Here is a 7919-nt window from a genome sequence, read left to right on the forward strand (position 1 = left end):
AAACAATTAAGGTTCTGCTTGGCCCCAAGAAATTTTTATCTCAAACATAAAATTCTCATCTCATCACTACAACTTTCTCAAATCCCCATATAAAATATAATAAACAATTTAACTTTTTCTTAACTTTTTTAAATCTCAATACAATAATAATATTAAAATATTATATTTTAATATTTAATCTTAAAACTCAAAATTCTCATCTGAGAATTCTCAGTGGCCAAGCAGAACCTAAGGCTTTAAGAGGTTTTTTAGGCCTAACTGGTTATTATAGGAAGTTTATAAAGAATTATGGTTATATAACTGCTCCATTGACCATGTTGTTGAAAAAGAATTCTTTTACTTGGACTGAAGAAGCTGAAATACCTTTTGTCCACCTCAAGAATGTTGTAACTGATCATCCCACAGTTTTGAAACTGCCAGATTTTTCTCAAGAGTTCTCCATTGAGTATGATGCATTTGGGGTTGGTTTTGGGGGCTGTGTTGATGCAGAACAGTCAACTTATAGCTTATTTTAGTAAGGCACTTAAGGGCAAGGCCTTACTCTTATCCACATATGAGAAAGAATTCTTAGCACTTGTCAGTGCAATTGGCAAATGGAGACCATATTTACTTGGCCAGCCATTCAAGATCAAGACTGACCAGCAGGCCTTAAAGCACTTGTTGGAGCATAAAGTAGCTACAAAAGTACAACATAAGTAGATCTCCAAGCTTATGGGATATGATTTTAAGGTTGAGTATAAAAGAGGTAGGGAAAACAAAGTAGGTAATGCACTTTCAAGGAAGATGGAGGATGATTTTGCTACCTTGGCACTAATCTCTTTTCCAACACCTATGTGAATAATAGATCTGAAGCAAAGTTATTTAGAGTCTTCTCATATTACTCAATTGATTGAGGCATTACAGAAAGGAGAGCAGATCTTGGGAGGATTTTCTTTGCAACAAGGCCTTCTTCTCAAAAAAGGAAGATCGTGACTGTTCCTGGTTCCTCATTTCAGAAAAGAGTGTTGCAGCATATACACTACAGCTCAGAGGCTGGGCATGTTGGTTATCATAAGACTCTACAAAGGGCTAAGCTTGATTTTTTTTGGCCTAGAATGAGAAAGGATATAAGAAGATTGGTGAAGGAATGTTAAGTCTGTCAAGTCAATAAGTTTGAAAATGTTTTGCCTGCAGGATTGCTCTAGCCCTTACCTATTCCTTAGAATCCTTGGCTTGATATTGCTATGGATTTTATTGAAGGCCTTCATTCTTCTAATGGCATGATAGTTATTTTTATAGTGATAGATCGATTGACCAAGTTTGGTCATTTCTTTCCTCTGGCTCATTGACTCACTCAAAAATGAGTAGCACTAATGCTATCCCAAGTGCAGGAGGATGTCGTGTAATAATTAGGAATAAATTCCTAGATCGTCTCCTCAGGGAAAAGTTGCTTAAAATTAAACTTGTTGAAAAAATGTGAAAAACTTCACAAAGAGAAAATAAGAGGATGATATGTACAATGGATGGAAAAGTGCAATGAAAATCAAAATTTACTGGTCGTGAACCAGATTCATGTTTGTTGGTTTTAAGTGCAGCGATGAAATGTAAGGAATTAAAATGCAAGAAAGTAAATTAAAATTGCTGAAATTAATAGACTGAAATTTAAAGGAGAAAGAAAAATAAATGACATTAATTTAAATAGAGGAATTAAAGGTGCAAGGAGAAATAAATGACAGTAATTTAAATAGACAGAAATTAAAAGTGAAAGGAAAAATAAAAGACATTAAACTGAAATTAAATAAAAACAGGAATTGTAAGGAATAAACTTGATGTTTGGAAATCGAGACTGCGTTCTCCAATCCAAAAATCTGAACTTCCAGATAAAATGATTTCTCAAATAAAATGAACTCTCCAAATAAAATGAATCCTAAAATAAATTGAACTTTCAAATAAAATACACACCAAATTGAAATTCAACTCGAAATAAAATAAACACTCAAAGAAATTATTCCCTAGAGGAACTCAAAGAAACTGAGATTACAGAGCGACTCAAAAATTGGCTTCTAACAATAACTGCTCTCGTGATGCTTCTACTTCTTCTAAACAGAAATAAAACAAGTAAAGAACAAAACTGAAAACTGCTCTCGAAAACAACTACTGCCCATGAGAAAAAACTGCTTGCTTCTAAATGAAAGTAAAACAATTAAAGAAACTCCAACCCGTGGCTGCTGCTACTTCTTCTAAACAGAAAACAAAATAAGAAAACAACTAAAAAAACTGCCCGAGCTAACAACTGCAAAGTCTGAATGAAAAGCATAAAAACTTTAAACTAAGCTACTGCTCCCGAAAATCGACTACTCTTCATTTCAGCTTTCTTTCCTTTTATAGCCGTGTGTTGCTGTGTTCATTGCATGTGTAATGTGGTTGCATTGTGATTTTCTTTCTTGCTGCAGCAGCTTTCCAGTCCAAGCTGAAAAAGAAGAATGACTCCCCCTCCAAATTCTGCTGCTGCCTACCCCTGCTTTGCTGCTCGTCCGTTCCCTCTTGCCCCCCCAAGTGTAAAAACGAAAAAAGCAACCCAGCCAATAGCTGTCCATCTCCCCACACCGAACTCTATGTCCCATTGCTCTGAGAATTCAACCCGTGGCCCCCATGTTCAATGTGTCTTCCCCCATGTTCAATGTGTCAGCCGAAAAATCAATAGCCCATAACCACTTGCCAGTTATTTAATTTTCTCCAATCTTGCCACCGGTTCCTCTCACATGCATTGAATAATTAAAAGCCAACAACTCCTTCCCTCAAATCCGCACCAATTCTGCTGCTGCCTACCCCCTTTAGTCAAACGGAAGACTTGGAAACACACTTCAGCTAATTCCACATCAATTGCTTTCCGAAAATGTTGACTCTTCTTCTTTTCGTGTATGTCTTTGTTGAAAATTCTGTACTCTCTTCTTTCAAAAGTTGCTGCACTGACTTTGGCCTTCACTTTCTTTTCAGAACTGGTTTTGTCACCTTGAAACAGTCGGTGGCCATCGCTCTTTCCTCACAGTCACCATCTTCATACAGAATATCATGCTTGATGCGTCCAGTGACATTTTCGTGCAGTTTTGCCAATAAATCTACCAAACGGAAAATTCCTTCTCTCTATGGACAACCAAAATGCCTGTGCCATTTGCCATTTCCCATCTGCTCCCCTTGTCTTTGCATCCTGCTCTTCAGCAATCAATTTTACCTCTTGCCTTATTTCTTGCTGCAGATTTTTTTTTTTTTTTTTTTAATATATCCAATGTGCTTTCATGCGTCACTTGGTCTCCCTTGTGTTTATAAACAACCACTGAAAAGTCATCTTGTCTTGATCCCATGTGAATTTTATTCAAGCTGAAAATAAGTAGATAAAAATAACACTCAAACATAAATTAAAATAAAAAAATAGATTATCACAAATATGTTATATATGTGAGGAAATATTGTCCCATTAAATTATAGTTATAAAATTAAGCATAAACATGATATTAATCAATTAAAAATCACAACTCGTATTTATGCTTATTAACTATTTTTCCATCTAAAACCAATAATAATGTCATGATGAATTTAAAATACATTAGTTTTAAATAGTTAAAATATGCAATATTTCAGCTCAATCACTCATCCATATACAGCATCTAAAGTGGTAGAAGTTTTCTTTTCTGGGGTTTTCAAGCTGCATGGTTTGACTAGGACCATTGTATCAAATCGTGATGTTGCTTTCACAAGTTCATTTTGGCAAGAGCTTTTTAAGATGCAGGGTACGTACTCTTTTAACTATGAGTTCAGCTTATCATCCTCAATCTGATGGTCAAGCTAAGTCTTTAAATAAGGCTGTTGAAGCCTACTTGAGAGCATACAATGACTCTACACCTAAGAATTGGAGTACTTGGCTTCCCTTGGTTGAATGGAATTACAATACAACTGTGCATGCTTCCATAGGCATGACTCCATTTTAGGCTTTATATGGAATGCCACATCCCAGATTGTTGTCTTATGTAGCAGGTACTACTGCAGTCTGTAATGCTGCTGTTAATAAGCACTTAAAGACTAGAGAATAGATGTTGTTATTGTTAAAGGAAAACTTGAGTAAAGCTCAAAGTTGAATGAAAGTATATGCTGACAAGAAAAGATCAGAGAGAAGCTTTGAGGTTGGGGATTGGGTGTTTCTAAAACTTCAACCTTACAAACAAAAATCAGAGGCTATGAGGCATAACATGAAAATAGCCCCTCGATTCTATGGACCCTTTCAAGTAATTCAAAAGATTGGTTCGGTTGCTTATAAATTGCAATTACCATCCACATAAAAAATTCACCTAGTTTTCCATGTATCTTGCTTAAAGAAAAAAGTAAGAGAGCAGATTGTTCCTTTGCGTACACTTCCTCCTGTCAATGATGAATGAGTTATTTAACTTGAACCTGAGAAGATTATTGAGAGAAGAATGAAGAAAATAGGTAACCATGCTGCCACTGAGGTACTGGTTAAGTGGGTAGGTGCTAATATGGAGGATAATTATTGGAAATTGTTGTACAACTTGAGATCTTTATACCCTCATTTGGTGGGCCCGGTTTTGTGAAGTGTCACGAGTGCCTTGGGGGCAAGGCTCTTGAAGAGGAGGAGATTGTCATGGGTGCTTGGGGGCAGACTCGTGAAGAGGAGAAGGGCAATTAGTCTATGTGTTAATTGGTAGCAGAAGGAAGGGTGAAGTTGCTGTAACAGCTTTAACTGTCTGAATAGGCTATATGACTTGTAGTAGTCCCTTAAATAATACGTTGCATTTTAGTGTAAGGGATGTGGGGGTCGTTTAGTTTCTTTTGAGTTGTATTTTAGCTTTAATGATAAGGTGCGTTTCATCTGTTCGATATTGTGAAGTGCGTCTAACGTTTGTAGCCTTGCATTTTGGACTTCTTTCATGTGCTATGTGTATATAAACAGTGCATGGCCTATGTAAGTTTCTATCTTGGATCATTGAGTTTTAATAAGAGTTGGGGGGTTGGAAATTCCTCAAAAATTCCCTATCAAGATTTATTGTATTAATGTACTTTTTTATTTTTTAAAAATATTTAAATATGTTAAAAAATATAAATAATAAAAAAATAAAGTTTGTATTAGTGGGCACGCCAAGAGTTCAAAGATAGGCGGCTCACTAGCACCACCCTCTATATATATATATATATATATATGTATGTATGTGTGTGTGTGTGTGTTTTCGGGACTTTCTAAGATGATTCCCCTCAACATATTCTTCTTGTCAGTACGTGGCTAACATCATTCATTTAATAAAGAATTGCATTTGCGGAACTAATTTAAATAATAGGATGACAGCTCTAACTTTGCAAAATAGCTCAAAGTTTACGACAAGTTGGGAATTGGGATATAGACATAATTCTTAATTAAATAGATGGTCAGTCAGTATCAATATGTGGAGATGAAGACACATTCAATCAATGATTAATTGGGATCGTAATATCAAGGACGTTGAATACACATACATGTAACTTAGGAGGGTTTCTTAATTTCCTTGGTATGATTTGCAAATTTAAGAGGCCGAGTCTCAAAGCTTGGCTGATTAAGAGGTTAATATAGATGAAGATAGAAAAGCTGGCACAATGCTGCTAAATCCTTTTTATTTACCAAATGTCTTTTCCCAAAACTTTCTCAAGAAAAATCTTTTGCCACTTCCATTTTTTTAGAAAAATCGTAGAAGACGGGCAATTAGAGGTGGCCTCTCAAACACAACTCCAATGTTTTGATGACTAAAAAGTTCAAAAGATACATCGATTTCAAAATCAATATACTCATAACTTAACGCAATGGGTATCTTCCAAGTACCTGTTTGGAAACATTCCCCTTAATTAGATCCCTCCTTGTGTTTTGGTGTTTTGGATTTTGTGGAAAGGATTCTCCTTCTAATGTATATAGTTAATCCTTACTCTTGTACTGTTGAATACTTTTTCATATATATGAATGCTTGCTTAGAAATAAAAATAAAATAAAATTAGAGATGAGATTAAGGGTGAGATTCGGCCGGTCCGGACTGGAAAAACCGACCGGACTGGCCATTTTTAGACTGGATCGAATTGGTCCAGTCCGGTTTGATCCAATTTTGAGAGGACTGAATTCATTCAATCTAGTCCACGATTTAGGGATTTTTTATCCCGGACCGGACCGAATGAAAAATAAAAATATATCTATAATTTATATATATATATGTATATTATTTATATAAATAATTATATAAATTAATTATATATATCACAATATTATATAAGTACTATATTCTTTAATGTATAACTATAATATATAGTACTGACATATATTAACATATTATAAGAGTTATAGTATAAACTATAGTATATGTATAAATTTATAATAACATTAGTATAATTAATTTAATATGTTAGTATTAAATCACTATAACCACATAAAGTATTTTTTAATATAGTATTACCAATTTATCACTAACATATAGTATATTAGTAATATTACTAGTGTTATTAGTTATAGTATTAGTACTAAGTCTATAACTATATATATTTAGATAAATGTATTATTATATTCTTTAATGTATAACTATAATATATAGTACTAGTATATATTAATAATTGTATAATTTATTATGTAATTCTCATTTAATAAGTCACTTGATTTTAATTTAGTATTTTAAATAATTTTTTTATTAATCGATTAAAAAAAAAGGTTAGACTGACTGGATCGGATCGGTAGGTTTGGTCCCTCGGAATGTCTAGACCGATCATTTTCTTGAACCGGACCAGATTGTGCTTACCCCTAGGCATGATTATAGTAGGACCCTACTCACCGGCAACTGGATAAGAGGGCCTAGATAATAGGAAGCCGCAAACATATTCAAGTTGGATTTAAATCATAGCCTTAAACCCCATTTCTATTAAGGAATTCATAAGAGTCTAAAACGAATTCAAACTCAATACTTAATACATGCTAAATTTACACGAGAGTAACCCAAAAATATTGAGCCACCAACCACCTTGTGGTCTTCTGTCACTTCCAACACGAGAAAATATACTTGTATAAAAAACATTTGTTTTTGTCTCTCAAAATCATGTTTTTGCCATAATCTTGAGGGTTAAAAGTTTAATCAAATTAGTATCCAACAGTTCTAAAGCTTTTGGATTAATGGTTGAGTATTGAACAATTGATATCAGAATAGGGACCATGTTACGATTTCAAGTCACAGAAAGGACGATCTATAGACTGGATTAAAATGACTTGGTATTATATATGAGCATAGTGTTAAGTCATTGAATACTGATAAATAAGTAAAGTCGCCAAAAGAAAAATAGCTATCACTAGATCATTGTCGATAGAGTGGACCGTTGTAGATATCGGATTTAGAAGCGAGGTGGAATGTTATGATCCCGATGGTTAAAAATTTAATCAAATTAATATCTAACAATTCTCAAGCTTTGGATCAATGGTGGGGTCTTTAACAGTATATATCTTGGAAAAGCGAAAAACAAGAAAAATCTTTCATTTTCCAAATGAGGTAATATACGGGACGGGGGCATGATCCTTCAAGGGAAAGAAAACTACACCCTGAATCCACCTTGCAGTTGCAGAAATTAATAGAAGATAGAGACATAAATGACCCGTATGTAATATTTTTTAACATTTTCATTTCCCACTCGTGGACAAACGTCATCATCATGCTAATGAATGTTTTGAGAAAAAATATTCTGCAGCTTCTCAGAATCATCCAAAAAATTGTAAACGTGAACATGAATTCTTTGCTTTTTCAAGTTAAAATAATCAGATCGAGTTCCTGGTCTTCCTAACTTTTCTTAGCGAGCCAGCTTCTAATCAAATAATTTTGATATATCTCAGAACCCCAACAGCTGGAACTGTTTCCTGACTACTTAAAAATTACTAGTTT

This window comes from Carya illinoinensis, chromosome 15, assembly GCF_018687715.1.
Source record: "Carya illinoinensis cultivar Pawnee chromosome 15, C.illinoinensisPawnee_v1, whole genome shotgun sequence".
Lineage (NCBI taxonomy): Eukaryota > Viridiplantae > Streptophyta > Magnoliopsida > Fagales > Juglandaceae > Carya > Carya illinoinensis.